General features: G+C 38.1%; 1 protein-coding gene and 1 long non-coding RNA gene across 3 annotated transcripts in view; both read left to right on the top strand.

Annotated features, from left to right (window-relative positions):
- The window catches only part of lhx5 (LIM homeobox 5), a 78,544-nt gene that overhangs the window by 43,010 nt on the left and 17,566 nt on the right, over positions 1 to 17,968 (top strand). The gene's annotated exons all lie outside the window — the stretch shown is intronic.
- LOC307144303 lies at positions 3,200 to 11,576 on the top strand. The gene is made up of 3 exons (XR_013818722.1): positions 3,200 to 3,328; positions 4,451 to 4,679; positions 11,430 to 11,576. It is a non-coding gene; the product is annotated as an uncharacterized lncRNA (long non-coding RNA).

Below are 17,968 nucleotides of genomic sequence, written 5' to 3'. Positions count from 1 at the left end.
TACATAAAAAAAACACTCTTTCATAGGAAGAAAAATAGAGATCTGCTCATTACAGGCACATTAGCACTGTTGTTCTCTCTGAGCACCCCCCACCCACCCAATTCCATCTAGCAATAATAATTCTTCAACCTCTCTCTTTCTCTGGCAGCCGTATTTTTTTTTTCACACTCCTTCTCTCCTCGCTCGCCCTCCCTTCTTCTCTCCCGTCCGCCGCTTCTCCCTTATCTCCTCTCCGCCGTCCTCAGTAATTATTATTATGTGCTGCAGAGATAATTTGAAAGCTGTGCGGGGAGAGAGAGTGGGGGGAAAAAGACGGATGAAAGAAACAGTGACTGTGGCTTCTTGGACTGTGGCTTCTTATCTGACCTTGGGCAGAGCCACCCATTGTTAGGCAAATCTCACGAGCGAGCGAGGGAGAGAGCGGGGAGGAGGGAGCGTTTCATGCGCCGATAGAAGAACGAGAGGAATGGCTGGAGAGAGATGAAGGAGGCGGAACACAGACCGGAGAGGGGTGAATCCATTCAGAAGGAGAGAGGGAACGAGAGAATGGAGGGGACTTCATTTTACAGCAGTATATTGGCAGAGACGCTCGCAGCCTCTCGTCAATAAAAGTCTGCATTCAGAGGAAAGAGAAATGCCTCCGATTGTGGAATTCATCGGTTTTTGCGCCTTCAAAAGCTCAGCCACAATCATTACTCTTGCTAAATGTGTTGTTCAGAGCACCTGGCCCCTCTCCACACTGTACAGGCTCTTTGGAAAGTCTCGCGCGGGTGCTCAGGTGTTCCGCTTCTGTGAAGACGAACAATTCAGCTTGTGAGTGTGAGATTATGACAGCCGTGAAAAACCTCTCTCAATCCATAAGCCTTCTGTTACCCCAAGTTCTCTTTTGCACTGATATAGATGATTGCTTAGCTTGTACAATAGCCAAAAAACACCCTGCTCAGGTGGAGTCCAGGTGTAATTCGAGTCATCAGGCTTTCAACACGCTTTACTGGAGAAGGTGGCGGGGGAAGAAATTAAAAAGCATATGAGTAGGTTTCTTTGCTCTCCTTTACCGATTTATGACTTCTTTTGTGGGTTTATTTTCAGTGAACAGCTAACATGGTCTTAAAAACACCATGGGGAGGAACAGTAGGGTGTTAATACGCCTTGTCGTTTGCACGTTCCTTCACTGCTTTTCTCAGGCCTTCCTAAATAACCGCAGGAACACGAAAACTGACCTGTTGTCTTTTGGGCAAACTTTAATTTTAAGAATTTAAGGTAAACTTTTTATTACAAGTATGCATGGGGTTGTCTAAATAAACATCTGTTGACAAGATAAAGGAACAATATACAGAAATTAGTTGATGTCCAGTGTTCAAGCACATGCAACGTAGGTTTTACATTTACTGAAATGTGTTTGGTTTTATTTGCTATGCTGTAGACATTTGAGTGTTATTGTCGCATATTACAAGTCCAGTGAAGAGGAAGATGGACAGGTTTCAAAATTAAAGTTGACATTCATTAAACAAAACAAACTCAGGTAACTAGATGTGAGACAGCTTGTAAAACAACACACGAACAATATCGGACAATGAATGTGAACTAAAGAGGAACTTAAATACACTGTGATGATAAACCAAATACAGACAGGTATGCTTGTAAATTAATTTCCATGGTAACTATGTAGTGGCGGGAAACAGAGAACAAAGGAGACAGGCGAGTGATAATAAACAACTAAGTGTCCATGAAAGAGAAACTAACTAATCATAATTGTTAGTTACGTTTTACATAACAATAAATAATCTTAATGCTAATTAAATATGCTAATTCCCAAGCTTTAGTAAAGCTGCTGTAGCCGCACTAAGTTTTAAAATATTCACATAACATTGTTACATTTTATCTATTGACTTCGCTCTATCATACATTTGGTGAGAATATATTGATTAATATAATGAAATGTCATCTACTAAGTCAAATACTTATTAAACAATGAAACTTGGCAAATTAACTATCAGTACAAGTTGGAATATGTCTTGGAATGAAATAAAAAATAAAATGCATATATATTTTTTATTAAATACATTTGAATAAAATAATTAAAATTGTTCATGTAAATGTAATTTGAACATTTGATTGTTTTTAAATAAGTGAAAAATTCCAAACCCGTATGATTTTCACTTTTTCATTGAACAAAATATTTTTTGGAAGAACTTAAATCACCTTTCTTCCCCATTCTGATGCTCAGTTTGAACTTCAGCAGATTGTCTTTACCATGTCTACATGCTTAAATGCATTGAGTTGCTGCCATGTGATTGGCTGATTAGATATTTGCATTAACGAGCAGTTGAACAGGTGTATCTAATAAAGTGGCCAGTGAGTGTATACAACAATTAAAATGTCTTGTTTCATTGGTGCCCTCTTAGTTTTAAGCTCTTTTTACTAATACTAAGTCAAAATACATTGTATAGCTACTATTCAAACAAAGCTTTAACTTAACAGGTGTTTAATAATCGATATTTAAAGTGTCAGCAAAAGAAACTATGAGAAAAAAAGCATACACAACTCTATAGGTTAATGTTATTTATCCAGGGTCAATTTTTTTTGCAATTCCTCAAAAAAGAAAAGACGCAATTAGCCGAAGGAAATCTTGAGGGGAATATGTGACCTTCTGCATGTGCTAAATCTAGTGAGAGAGCGTGAGTGAGTTGTGTGTTTTTAAATGCAAGTGAGTGTGTTTGTATCAACATGCACATGTGTGGCTGTGTGGAATTTCACCCAGATGTGCGCGTGTGTGCGAGACCCTGGCTGCTGCCCCAGCACAGTTTCTTGCACTCTCTCCCTCTCTTCGAGCTGAAGTAATAAATCCCCATCAGCATTGTCCGCGGGCTGCTCGCCGCTGACGTGTGGCCTTTCCCCTTAATTACGTTCCATTCTGCAGGAACAACACTGCGTCCTTCTGCCAGATTTAAAACTGCCCATTCCAGTAATTAATGGCCCCCTGTGTCCTTCACAAGGTGCAATAAGTACAGTGTGTGTGTAGAGTGATAGTGAAGAAAAGTGTGTGCGCACGTGTTTATATGTTCATGTGCTGATGTTGGCCTATATATGCTGAAGTGGCATCTGGAAACATAAACTGTGAAATATGGTTTCACATGTGACCAGTTGTCTCTCTGTCTTGCATACTCTGTCCAAATCTGTAATGTCTTGCAGTGTTACCCAATGAAGGCTGGAATAAAAGGCCCTGACAGAGGTTCATTCACGAGAGGCAGGGCTTGTGTTCTTGATGAAGCTCCGGGTGAAGAGGTATTGAGCGCCGCCTGCATTGTAAAACAGAGACAAAGCGGAGGTGAACATGCAGTCAGTGGTAACTGACATTCATAGACTCAGGATGGCCTTTCTGTTGTTTTTTTCATTCAGACCACCTTTATTCCCTGACACCTTCACACATGCACATCATCCCTTCGTACACACGCACCCAGGGCCATCATGCACCTGTTTGTAACACTGGCTCATTTGACAAGATAGGACATGAGCAAAGAACTAATACAAAACATGTTTGAACATCTTAGTACTTGATAAGTGCATCAAAGTAAAATAAGTATGTTAATTTGTTTTAGTAAGATTGAAAAAAAAAAAAAAAGTGCCTCTATTATTTTTCTTCGAATATTACCTTTCATGCAAAGTGTAATATAGCTGTTTGCGGATGTAAAATGTCTGCAAATCTCCTCGTCATTTTGAAAAAAAATTTTCGTGTTCATCGGAGTGGTCCAAGACCTCGGGAGATTTGTGGCACTTGAACTTGGAATAAACAAGTTTATGTGGTTGTAATAAAAATAGTTGCAAATCGCAGATCTATTTGACCCCCATAAGGATGAATGGGAAATGGGGGAAAATAGGGGGAACATTTTATTTGTCAATAAAATCTGGCACAATCCAGAACAAACACACACAAATGAAGGCATAAGACTATAGAACATCACCAATACAATACACACTCACATGCATACAAATACACACACACACCTTGGAATTCCCATTAAAATAAATGGGGGGTCATGTAATGGGAGTAATGTTGTTTTGTTTGTTTTTTTTCAAATAAAAATCAATCAGTCGCAATGCAGACACATAAATGAAGTGGTTCGATCTGAACACATTTACAATGCAGAATAAATTAGTTTTTTTCCCTGCTGTCCACCTTACTAACTTGAATTATTACAAAATCGACACTTCAGTACAAACCTAAAAAATGCTCAAAATTAAAACTAAAAATGCTAAAACTTTATTTTGTCCATTGGAAAATGATTGGATAGTTGTTTGTTGACCTCAATGGGTTTTTTTTTTACCTCAAAATATTTTTTGTGTTAAGCATAAGTATATATGTAAAACAAAAACAAAAAAAACAAAACAAACAAAAAAAAATATATATAATTTTTTATTAACCTCTTGGTCTCTTTGCTTCTATTTAAAGTGCTTGTCCCCTTTCAGCCTGCCGTCCAGAGCTCAAGCAAACACAGAAGTCCCGGGCACAACAAGAAGACATCCATCCTGAAAGAAGGGCATTGAAAGGGGGATGCCCTCTCATTGAGGCATTATTGAGATGTATGGATGAAGTGGGGCTGATCCGATGAGAAGAGTTTGTTATCCTCTTTTCTTTTAACCCAAAGGTGATGAACCTCTGACCACAGACACCAGGCCAGGTGCAAATATCTTCTTTTGTCCACCGTGTTGTTCTCTTTATACTGATGTCATCATTGTCAGAGTTGGATGATGTGCTTTCCCACACTTTCAGCTCATTCGCACTGATCTTCTCCCTTCTATATCTCTGGTCTTGATCCTGTCTTGTGTATTGTAGTGAACCAATAGCCTGGTACTGAAACCTTTTGTTTGGGTTCACTGTGAATAGCGCTCTTTTGTGTCCAAAAAGTTTATAGATTTAAAGGATTTAGACTGGTTTGCACAAAATAGTTTAAAATGATGTAATGGAATTCCTTGTGCGTGTATATTCATTAAAAAAAAAAAAAAAAAAAAAAAAAAAATTATATATATATATATATATATATATATATATATATATATATGTATATGTGTGTGTGTGTGTGTGTGTGTGTGTGTGTATATATATATATATATATATATATATATATATATATATATATATACACACACACACACATATATATATATATACTGTATAATTGTTGTTCTTGTGCTGTGCTTGGATTAGACATGCATTAAGACTTGAATTTGAGGTCTCCTGGTTGCTGCCATTGCATTGCCACTTTCTCTGTCTCACTCACTATGCACAAATACAAACATGAGCACAGGCACACCTAAACTTACACACCCATAACCTATATTATCTTTAATTTTTCTAATTGTACAGGATAGGGACTTTATTGCAGTTGCCAGCGTGTTTGTGTGACTGCAGTAAATGACGCGCCCAAACAGCTCTTGGTAGTAATTACCTAAATGGGCTCATTCAAAAGCTCTTCATTGTAGAATCAGTTAATTAATTAGCTGTTTCACTGACAGGATAATGGTGAAAGCATGCTAAATAGATTAGTCTGGAACTTGATTTATTGTTGAAAGCCACCCCCCTTTTTTCTGTTTATCTCTCTCGCTCAATCTCTCACTTTCTCTCGCTGATTCCCTCGTTTCGAACACCCACACTGGCAAAAAGGCTCCATACGCGAATGTCCATTGCATTTGATATTTGATCATTTACAGTGTGCTTCAGATCATCTCCTCCCATAGCTTTGTCTGTCCACACTGATGATTTTAGAACCACATGAAATGGCTTTGTCTGAGCTGTGGCATAGTGGTCAGCACATTCATATTGGCAATGGGAGTTTGAATCCAGCTTGCAACATTTTCAGATCCTGTTCCCCTTCTCTCAACTGTCCTCTGTATAAAATCTTTAAAAAGGCACTAAAAACAATAATTGCACTTTATTTTAAGGTGACATTGTTACATTGTACTTACTCTGTATAAATACTGAGTAATATTAATTAACTGCATGTACTTACTAGGGTTTGGTTTAAGGTTACTTACTTAAAATTATGTAAAATGTACTGTTACACTGTAAAAATGTTGCTGCAGTTAGTTATAACAACTAAAAATATGTTGAGAGAACCTAAATATCCAACTAAACTAAACTTAATATTTTAAGTCAAGCAAGGACACACTTTTTTAAGTTAAAACAACACATTATTTCTTATTCTAATGTTGAATTTTAAATTGTAAAAATTGATTGCTGGGATTATTTATCACAGTGTATAGTAAATACAGTTAGTAACTTTTAACGATGTCACCTTAAAACCAAAACAAACAGTTTTGATGTTGTTCTTAGCACTATCCTTGTCAATGAACCGTATGTAAAGTAACCCTGGAGATTATGCTGAGATGTTTAATATACTCAGCAAGACTTGCACACAGTTGACATAGTTTTATATTATTTTAATTGTAGTTTCTTCTCCGGTTCACAATTTTTGCTAGGTTTTTGGATCATTTAAGACTGCTTCTGGCACAATAATATAATTTTTTGTGAACAAATAATGTTTATAATTATTTGCACACATATGACGCACTCAGTAATAAAAAACTTGTTGGTATCTGTCACAATGTAAGTAATTAGGTTTTAATGCAGTATGATATGTGGTTGATATACAGTAGGGCCCAAAAGTCTTAAACCAGTAGTGAAAATACTTGCATTTCAAATTATATTTTCAACATAAAAAAAAGTTCAAAGTTGAATTTTCAGAATGTCCTCCCTTTAATGACAGCATGCACGAACTCCAAGTTTGTGTAAAACCTGATGTTCTCCAGCATGATTTGAGAATGATCCAAAGAGTATCTTTTGGATCATCTCAATGAAAGCAAGAACAATCTGACCACATTTGCAAAGGAGTTTAACATGATCAGTGTAACTTATTAGTGTATATACTTGATTAGTGATACAGAAATACTGCTGTAGTTCATTGTGCAGTTCATTTATCAAAATCCTTAAACTTCCAAATATTAATCACAGATCTTCAATGTGGTCTCAGATGTTTTGACCCCACTCCCAAATATGGAAATGTATACACTCTAATAATTGCCACATATGGTGTCATTCCAAAATTATTTGAGCAGTTGTAGAATATAGAATGCTCAATAATTCTAATTATACATAAAGAAACACTGATGGGCATATAACTTCCCTTAAAAATGATGTCATAGAACCCAAATACCTTCAAAGCTATTGGAGGCAAAGAAAAAGAGAGGGAGGGAGTGGAGGAGGGAGGGGAGGGGAGGGGAGGGGAGGGGAGGGGAGGGGAGGGGAGGGGAGGGGAGGGGAGGCGAGGCGAGGGTAGGGGAGAGAAATAGAGTTTGAGAGAGAAAAAGAGAGTTGGAAAATCTCTTGATTAATCAACAAAGAGAGAGGGAGCTCTCCTACCGAAGCCAATCAAAGTGAGAGCGGCTCAGGGTTTAGCGTGCCGTGCCAAATCCTCTTGTTGCTCCTGCGGGGTCCGGAGAGCAGGGAGGGGTGTCTCCTTTTGTCTGCACAAAGCCAACCTAACGTGCTTTCACAGCAACAAGGGATGGGAGGGCTGTTTTGGGGGGCCTCGAAAACAGCCAACAAGAGGTGTGAATGAGATGCCATTCTCCTCCGCAGGCTTTTACACTAATTCCCGTCCGTCGGTCCACTCTCTCCTTTCTTCCCCACGTCTGTGCCGCAACAAAACAACAAACAGAGAGAAGCAGTGAAAACAAGGGATCCTGAGGGCTTAGTGAGCTTGTAATCCTTTAGCACTTCTGACCTGGTGTCAACGTGTAAGTCCCTGACCTCCCCATTCAGGGCCTATGATGTATGTCTATAGTCTATCACCCGCCTTCCCTAAAACTCGCCCTCTTCAACACCGTGCTCCTTTAAGAAGCGCTGGCCAGGAATCCAGGCTTTGAAACACCTCACGGGCACTGAAAGGGGTTTGTAAGCAGCCTAAGTAGGAGAGGTTTGATCGTGTTTCTTTTCTCCCACCATTTAATTCATGTTTAGAGGCCATCTCGTTAACACGATCTTCCCTCGCGGTTTCCCTCCTGCTCCCCTCCATCGCGGTCGACTTCAAAGACCTCCGCCGTATGAAGGAGAAAGTCATTTCTTTCACTCGTCCCTCCGTCTTCTCCTTTTTTGCGGGTGGCTTTCTTTCCTTCCCTGCGTTCTTTGGCCTCCTAAGCAGCTAAGGAGAAATCATCTCACTTTCTCCGAGTGCTTTGCATTTGAAAAAACGAATAATTAGCCGAATAGGGGGTTGGGTACACGTTGGTTGGGAGGGTGATTAGTTGAATGGAGAGATTGGACCCCCATGCTAGCTACACTCTTGCCACCAGTTAAAGCTACCTGCTCTTGGATGTGGATTCCAGGAATATTTGATCGGAGACGATTGTTTCATCTGTAGAGCCTCGAGTGGAATACGTCCTTCCGCTGGTATGCGTTTGTCACGGTTGAAAGAGTTCGCCCCCCCTAAAAATACGATTTTGTCCTTTCGTTCAAAACTGTTAAGTCAGTATTCACTGAAAATCTTCCTCTCAGCAGCAGCTCTCAAATCAAATATGGCATCTTTAGACGCGTCGAGTCAGATTAGACGTCAGTGGCAGAATACGTTGTTGCTTCTTGCGAGTCTTAACAAGTGTTTACTTTATCCAGCCCAACTGTATGAGAATTTTGTTTTTGTTTTTTTGTCAAATCGTGGCATATTCATGTTATTTAATTTGTATAAAAGTAGTCCACCCTTAAACCTAACCGAGATAGCAAATCTTACAGAAACATACAAATGCAATCATACAAATTTATACGAAGTCGCCACCAATCCACCAAAACAACCCTAACCCTAACCCATGAGAGTGTATTGATTTCATCAATGAAATTATAAAACTACTGCAAAAGTCAACTTAAAGGGATAGTTCACCCAAAAATGAAAATTCTGTCATCATTAACTCACCCCTGTGTTGTTTTAAGCCTGTATGAATTTATTTCTTCTGCTGAACACAAAAGAAGATATTTTGAAGAATGTCGGTAACCAAACAGTTGATGGGCCCCATTGACCTCCATAGTATTTTTTCCCCCATACTAAGGAATTAAATGGGGCCCATCAACTGTTTGCTTACCCATAATTATCAACATATCTTCTTTTGTGTTCAGCAGAAGACTATACATATAAGACTATATATATAGTGCAGAAGTTGTATGGACCACTTATATAATGCTTGACAGATGTGTTAACTTTTATAATTTTAGGGAAAAGAGAAAATAATCTAACGTGATTTCACCAAGTAGAACGTGTTCCTGGATCAACATCCTTGTCATCATTCCAATCAACCAATCAGATTTAAGAGATCGTTTTTTTAGTTTATGTCAAGTTTAGGCTTTCAACAAGGGTTAGGTGCTTCTGCATCAGTGTTATTCACCTATCATTTCCCTCTGATTTTAGGGATAAATTATGGGTTGTGTTTAGGGTTAGGACTATGTTTTTTTTAGACAATAAATGTTGATCCAGGAACATGTCTTACTTGGCAAAATCACGGCGATCGTACGCTGGCATAAATGTTGCGTCTGGTCAAAGGGGCCAGTCAATACATTCAGTTTGTCTTCCTTTCACAGAGAATGACTAATAAATGTTAGTAAAGGCCGGTTTGATAATGTTCGGTGTGGTGATTGAAGCAGGTGTTTTCTAAGAGAAGCACAATAGTGAAACTGACAGACAGCGAATGAGTGTCAGAGGGTTATGGTGAACAGCGGTTGTCTTGGCCCCCCTGGTCCCCACGCACCGAGAGAGGGCTGTGTAAGCTAGAGATATGCAGAGCAGTGTGCGTGTGTGCGTGTGTGTCTGTGTGAGCGCGCCTCCCTCCGCTGAGTCCTCAGGCAGAGATGGACCTGATAACAGGCTTCAGCATTATCACAGCAGAGCAGGCGATTAAACACACTCACTCTCCGCACACACACATCCTCACAAAGCTCACCTTGCCTTGTTCATGTTCACATACTCACACTTACATGCACACGACACACACACATATGCATATGCAAAAACACATTTGTGTACCTGTCACATTTTAGATGTATATACAAAGAGATTTAAAATATGCACTCCATCATATGCACGCATGCTTACACATGCAGGTTTTTATTTTTTTCAGAATATTTGTTATTCACTTCTAAAGTATCATTCGACAAGCAGAGTGGAAGTCTTACCAAACTACAATATGGTTTTGTTTTTTTTGTTTTTCACACAAAGCATCCCATGCTCCTCTTAATGTTGTGTTGTTGACCTTTGGTCACATATACAGATAAGATACATTTCATTTCTGTATGATGGTATTTGACAAGTAAAATCGAAATGACTCAACATTCACATATTTGGCATGACACCTTTTAAACAGCAGATGACACGCTGGACTATTGCATTGACCAGTATTAGGTCAGTGGTTGGTTCTCATAGTTTTACGTCAGATAAAACCAGATTTTACATTGGACAGCTGTTGGTGACCCGACACGGTAACAAAATTGGGTTGCACTTTATTTTAAGGTGTCCTTGTTACAATGTAATTATACATTTCAATACTGAGTAATGTTGATTAACAACATATAGGCTATACTTCTAGGGTTACAGTTAGGATTAATTTTTTAAAGAGTTTTAAACTTTACCAAATTGGTATTTTATAAATTATGTTGTTTAATAATAATAAATGTATTTATTTATATATATATATATATGAAATTATTATTATTATTATTATTATGAAGCAACAATATATTAAAGATTTTTTAGATGAACGTCCAACTAAAATGTCATAAAGAAAAATGTTCCATTGATGATGTATAAATAATGTTTTTTATGAATATTTGCTCATATATTTGAGCAAACATCAGAAGTCAGAATGTTAGCCAGAGTTCTGAGAATGTTCTCTGTTATATATATATCATTCATGGAACATTTTTCTTTATGACACATTTTAGTTGGACATTTTGCATGTTCACAGAACATTCAGAACAAAATTTCACATAACTAAATGGGAAAGTTAGCTTAATGTTATTTGAACGTTAGCTGGGTGTAGATCACTGTCTGTATCATTTCACACTATAAAATCCAACCATTTCTTTTTTCTAGTGTTTTTTAAAACTTATGTTCATCAAATCAGATAATGAAGTAAAACATGAGCTAAGATCTTCCATTATTCTGTTGATTCAGTCGCTTTCAAATTGCAGTGCCATTTTGACAGTATCTCCATATTTGTGGATTTACACAACTTGTTGATATAGTCTGTGTGATCTTGGACAGTGTTGATTCTGTCTAATTTGGCCTTGATTAGCGCTTGGAGCGGAGTGTTTTTGACAGCTCACTAATGTTGATTCAGTCTGAGGCCCATTAGCATGTGCTGTTGATTTGATTTCTCTGCTGTTGGTTTTTCAGTGCTGAGCTGCTGTCAGCCATCTCCTCCGGTCTGTTAGCCGTTCACATCAGGATCTGTTCCACCGAGGGACTGCTGTTTGTACACTTCCAAAGATATTGATCCTCTGCAGAAGGGAAAACATTAGCGCTAGCATGGGCTAGCACCGGGGCGCACTAGGTAAATAGCTTTGTCAGGTCTGAAGAATCCAGTCCCGTCAAGAAAATGAATTGCTGCTGTATTTGCGGAGCGTTCGCTGGAGGTGATCTCCAGCTAGGCAGCTTCATGGCAGGCTGATCGACGGGGTGTCAGAGTGGCTTCACGCTGCGCTCTGGTGTGCTCACTGCAAAGACACAGTGCTGTGATTATAGAGCATTGTAGTGTTTTGTGTGTGAATGCCTTTAACTATGAGCACTTTGGCCCTGTGAACTTCTACAAAGTAGGCTAAATAAATAAATCTTAAAACACACTGTTTTCATACTCACTGTAGTTTTATTCATCCACTATTAATGTCCAATAGTGGAAATACAGAGAGAGAGTGTGAGTGTGTAGGCCTACATCATGAAAATTTCCACCACATGGCATATTATGTGTTTACAAAATGACATACAAATGACTTTTTTGGAATAAAAATTGCAAACGTATAAATCATTTTCAAATAATACATTTTGAAATGTTACTTCCACTCTTTCTAAAACACAATTCATATTTTTATGATGGATTTTACTATTGAAGGTCTGGATTTGAGATTCGGGTAAATCAATCAATTTAAAAAAAAAAAACAGTAATATATCAAATCTTTTTAAAAGACATTTTGGACAGTAGCAGAAACAAAAGGGGTCAATTGCTTCCAAGAAATGTTTATGGATATACCTGTGAATGAAGAAACAGCCATTTATGAATGAGTGCATCTTTCTTGAATGCTCTCATGCTTTTTCAACCAAATATGTGACCCTGTACCACAAAACCAGTCTTATGGGTAATTTTTTTAAATTGAGATTTATACATCATCTGAAAGCTGAATACATAATCTTTCCATTGATGTATGGTTTGTTAGGATAGGACAATATTTGGCCGAAATACAACTATGTGAAAATCTGGAATCTGAGGGTACAGAAAAATCGAAATATTGAGAAAATCACCTTTAAAGTTGTCCATTTCTATTGGCGATAGTGCTACATCCATTCACAAAAATAAATGTTTTATATTTAAGGTGGGAAATTGACAAAATATCTTCATGGAATATGATCTTTACGTAATATCCTAATGATTTTTGGCATAAAAGAAAAATCTATAATTTTGACCCATACAATGTTTTGTTGGCTATTGCCACAAATATACCCGTGCAACATAAGACTGGTTTTGTGATCCAGAGTCACATATATTCTGTTTTGGCCATTTGTGTACAGAACACCTCGTCTTTCAAAACCAGAGAACCATCAAGCAAGAACCTGGCAAACCAACATCTTGTTTCTAGTTTTAATTCACCCAAGAATTACCAAACTGACCAAATTTCTAGATAGTTCTAAATAACCAAAATAAGCCTTCTTCATTCACAGATGATGATTTTTGGAGTGATATTAGACCTAAAAGAGGATCCATAGATTAATTGAAGTTGTCAGATCAGCTCCCTCTTTATGTCATAAATTTGCCATTTAAAGGGAAGTGCCAGTGGGGGGTTGGCATTAACCAGACACCTAAAGGGCACATCATTAATCACCATCCTATGTATGTGGGCACATGGACCAACCACTAAATCCGCATGTAACGCAGCAGAGAGCCTTTGCACAAATAGCGTATCAAGCGATAATCAAAATTGGTGACTTTTCTCACTACCCTGCACTTCTTTTTGTACTGCAGTGTTGAAAATGGGTAATTCTGATATAAAGTCTTAATGCAGACATAGAATTACCCTAGAATGGCTTTGAATGGATGCCTGGCCAATCAGGTCTTGGTTGAAAAACGAACAATTCCTGTTTTTTTCTGATAAAATTTTTCCCTTTTTTAAGACTGAGATTGGTCCAGTCTCACAGGTGCTGGTTGCAATTCATCATGATTAATGTGCTTTATATGAAAAAGATATTTCACATTTCATCACTGCAGTGCCAGGAATTAGTGTTTATTTATTTATTTTCAACACCCAAGGCCATTTTAGTCTGTGACCATGTCAAAGGTGAATTAATACTAAAATAATAAAAAAAAACTTCTTATTACAAATAGAGAATGACTCATGTTGATGGTGACGTTACTGTCCTTGTGAACTGACCTGAGGGCAAACGGTAGCTTGTTTTTTATATGACTCTGCATAATACCAAAATGGCTGAACTCTCATTTTCCTCATCTCCCATACGGCCAGAATTTTCAAGGATTCACATTAACAAAAGTACAGACATTTGCACACAAACGCATTGCCTCTTTCAAACAACTCAAACATGTACTAAGAGAGACCCTACTCAAACACACACACACAAACACACCTACTGAGATATATACGCACATTTCTGCATGGGTTGAGAAGGACACGCACAGACAGCCTTGCGGGCAGCATATGAATATTTAACAGTAGCTTCTCTCTCAGCGTAGAGCCTGCCAGTCATTGTCAAATAGGACTTAATCTTTTCAATTTCTGGGTGCAAATATTCACACTGGCTGCTGTTTGTCTGCCTCATTAATGAGCCTCTCCCCCATAATCCTCGGCTGCTAATTCAAGTGGCTGCTGGGGCGGCCAGCCAGGGGAGAACAGGGCACAACCACACATACAGAGCTCAGATTATACACCCCATCACAAGCTCTTTCTTCCTCCCTCTCTGTATCTGACTCACTGTCGTCCTTTACAATTCTCTCCCTCTTTTCTGTTTCACTTTCTTTCTCGCTCTTGTTGTCTTGCTCATTTCCATCCATCAATCCACAGTCGTTCCCTGTGCCCTTCGTTTTGTCCTCTTATCTATCCTCATTCTGTCTTTCCTTCTATGCAAGCCTTGCCCGCTTTTCATAATTTATGATTTATGTATCTGTTTTCAGATGTTTTCGCAACAGCCCTGTACTGTAAATGATGATTCTTAGATTAAGTAAATGACGTGGAAGAATAACCAAAGATTTACTTGATTTTAGTTGTTGTTTTTTTACTTTCTATTGAGAAGTTCTGACAACTTGCAACTTTTAGGAATGCATGTAATGCAGCTTTTTGATTGTACTCAAGTATACATACATATATGTTTGTTAGTATAGAGTATATAGTTTATGCATGTATATACAGTATATATACATATACATACATATACATACTACCAGTCAAAAGTTTTGGATCTGTAAGATTTTTTATGTTTTTAAAAGAAGTATCTTCTGCTCACCAAGGCTGCATTTATTTGATAAAAAAACTAACCAAAAAAAAACAGTAATATTGTGAAATATTATTCCAATTTAAAACAGCTGTTTTCTATGTGAATATATAGTCAAGTGTAATTTATTCCTGTGATGGCAAAGCTGAATTTTCAGCATCATTACTCCAGTCTTCAGTGTCACATGATCCTCCAGAAATCATTCTAATATGATGATTTGATGCTCAAGAAACATTTCTCATTATTATCAATGTTGAAAACAGTTATTTACATTTTTATTTCAGGATTCTTTGATGAATAGAAAGTTCAAAACAACAGCATTTATCTGAAATCGAAAGCTTTTGTAACATTAAACACCGTTCAAAGGTTTGAGCTTTTAAAAGTTTTTATTTTATTTTTTGGGGAAAAGAAATAAAAGAAATCAATACTCTTCTTCATCAAGGATGAATTAAATTGATCAAAAGTTACAGTAAAGACATGTTACAAAAGATGCTATTTAAAAAATGCTGTTCTTTTGAACTTTCTATTCATCAAATAATCCTGAAAAAAATATTGTACACAACTGTTTTCAGCATTGATAATAATAATAATAATGAATGTTTTGAGCATCAAATCCACATATTTCTGATTTCTGAAGGATCATGTGATCATAGGTTCAGCTTTGATCATAGGAATAAACTACATTTTGAAATATATTAAAATAGAAAACAGTTATTTTAAATTGTCATAATATTTAAATAGTTATTTTTTTATTTTTTATCATCAAATAAATGCAGCCTTGGTGAGCATTTTAAAAACTTTAAAAATCTTACCGATCCAAAACTTTTGAACGACAGTGTGTATATATATACAGTGAGGAAAATAAGTATTTGAACACCCTGCTATTTTGCAAGTTCTACCACTTGGAAATCATGGAGGGGTCTGAAATTGTCATCGTAGGTGCATGTCCACTGTGAGAGACATAATCTAAAAAAAAAAAAAATCCAGAAATCACAATATATGATTTTTTAACTATTTATTTGTATGATATAGCTGCAAATAAGTATTTGAACACCTGTCTATCAGCTAGAATTCTGACCCTCAAAGACCTGTTAGTCTGCCTTTAAAATGTCCACCTCCACTCCATTTATTATCCTAAATTAGATACACCTGTTTGAGTTCGTTAGCTGCATAAAGACACCTCATACAATCAGTAAGAATCCAACTACTAACATGGCCAAGACCAAAGAGCTGTCCAAAGACACTAGAGACAAAATTGTACACCTCCACAAGGCTGGAAAGGGCTACGGGGAAATTGCCAAGCAGCTTGGTGAAAAAAGGTCCACTGTTGGAGCAATCATTAGAAAATGGAAGAAGCTAAACATGACTGTCAATCTCCCTCGGACTGGGGCTCCATGCAAGATCTCACCTCGTGGGGTCTCAATGATCCTAAGAAAGGTGAGAAATCAGCCCAGAACTACACAGGAGGAGCTGGTCAATGACCTGAAAAGAGCTGGGACCACCGTTTCCAAGGTTACTGTTGGTAATACACTAAGACGTCATGGTTTGAAATCATGCATGGCACGGAAGGTTCCCCTGCTTAAACCAGCACATGTCAAGGCCCGTCTTAAGTTTGCCAATGACCATTTGGATTATCCAGAGGAGTCATGGGAGAAAGTCATGTGGTCAGATGAGACCAAAATAGAACTTTTTGGTCATAATTCCACTAAACGTGTTTGGAGGAAGAAGAATGATGAGTACCATCCCAAGAACACCATCCCTACTGTGAAGCATGGGGGTGGTAGCATCATGCTTTGGGGGTGTTTTTCTGCACATGGGACAGGGCGACTGCACTGTATTAAGGAGAGGATGACCGGGGCCATGTATTGCGAGATTTTGGGGAACAACCTCCTTCCCTCAGTTAGAGCATTGAAGATGGGTCGAGGCTGGGTCTTCCAACATGACAATGACCCGAAGCACACAGCCAGGATAACCAAGGAGTGGCTCTGTAAGAAGCATATCAAGGTTCTGGCGTGGCCTAGCCAGTCTCCAGACCTAAACCCAATAGAGAATCTTTGGAGGGAGCTCAAACTCCGTGTTTCTCAGCGACAGCCCAGAAACCTGACTGATCTAGAGAAGATCTGTGTGGAGGAGTGGGCCAAAATCCCTCCTGCAGTGTGTGCAAACCTGGTGAAAAACTACAGGAAACGTTTGACCTCTGTAATTGCAAACAAAGGCTACTGTACCAAATATTAACATTGATTTTCTCAGGTGTTCAAATACTTATTTTCAGCTGTATCATACAAAGAAATAGTAAAAAAATCATACATTGTGGTTTCTGGATTTTTTTTTTTTTTAGATTATGTCTCTCACAGTGGACATGCACCTACGATGACAATTTCAGACCCTTCCATGATTTCTAAGTGGGAGAACTTGCAAAATAGCAGGGTGTTCAAATACTTATTTTCCTCACTGTATATCATTACAGCTGGATGGTGCAGATAGTGTTCATATGATGAGCATTCATGTGATGGAGGTAATAGTTTAAAACACCAGGTGTTTTTCTATCTATGACATGAAAACAGACATATCATCAGATTAAGCACATAATATTGAAGTGTTTAAAATAGCTGTCTGTGGGCGGCAAACTGTGGGGGGTCTATCAATTATTGTTTGATTTTCAATCAATTTTGTGAGGAAAAAAAAGTGTGTTTGTTAAAAATACTACATTAAACTAACGTCAACCCTAAGAAGCTAAAGTTCAACATAAAGTTACATTGTTCCTCCCACATTAAAATGTAATTTTAATTACATGTAATTTTAACTCATTTCTTTTCGGTGCTTTAGTACAGAGCAGATCTTAGCAGGTGTCATTTTCTTCTTCTTGTTATTTTTGCAGTTGTTGTTTTTTCCTGTCATCTCGCTACTCTTATGCCTCTCATCTTTGCTCTCTGTATGTCCAACCTGCCATCCTCTTCCTCTGTCTCTCACCCTACTCCTCTCCATCATGCTAAGCAGTCAGAGCCATTTAACTAAATGCACCTTCAGTCAGTCCATTAGTGTGTTATGGGGGTGGGATGGTGCTCTGGCCGTGGTGTCTGACCCCCCCAACCCTCTCTGATTAATGGAGTATATGAGGGCAGAGGCAGAGTGCCCCCCACCCCCCTCCACTCATTACCTCATTAAGATGGACCAAAGGCTGCAGGTAATCTCTCTTATCATGCCTCAGTGACAGGGTCTGTACC

This window comes from Squalius cephalus (genome assembly GCF_949319135.1).
Source record: "Squalius cephalus genome assembly, chromosome: 17".
Lineage (NCBI taxonomy): Eukaryota > Metazoa > Chordata > Actinopteri > Cypriniformes > Leuciscidae > Squalius > Squalius cephalus.
This window is presented reverse-complemented; position numbering and strand designations above follow the sequence as displayed.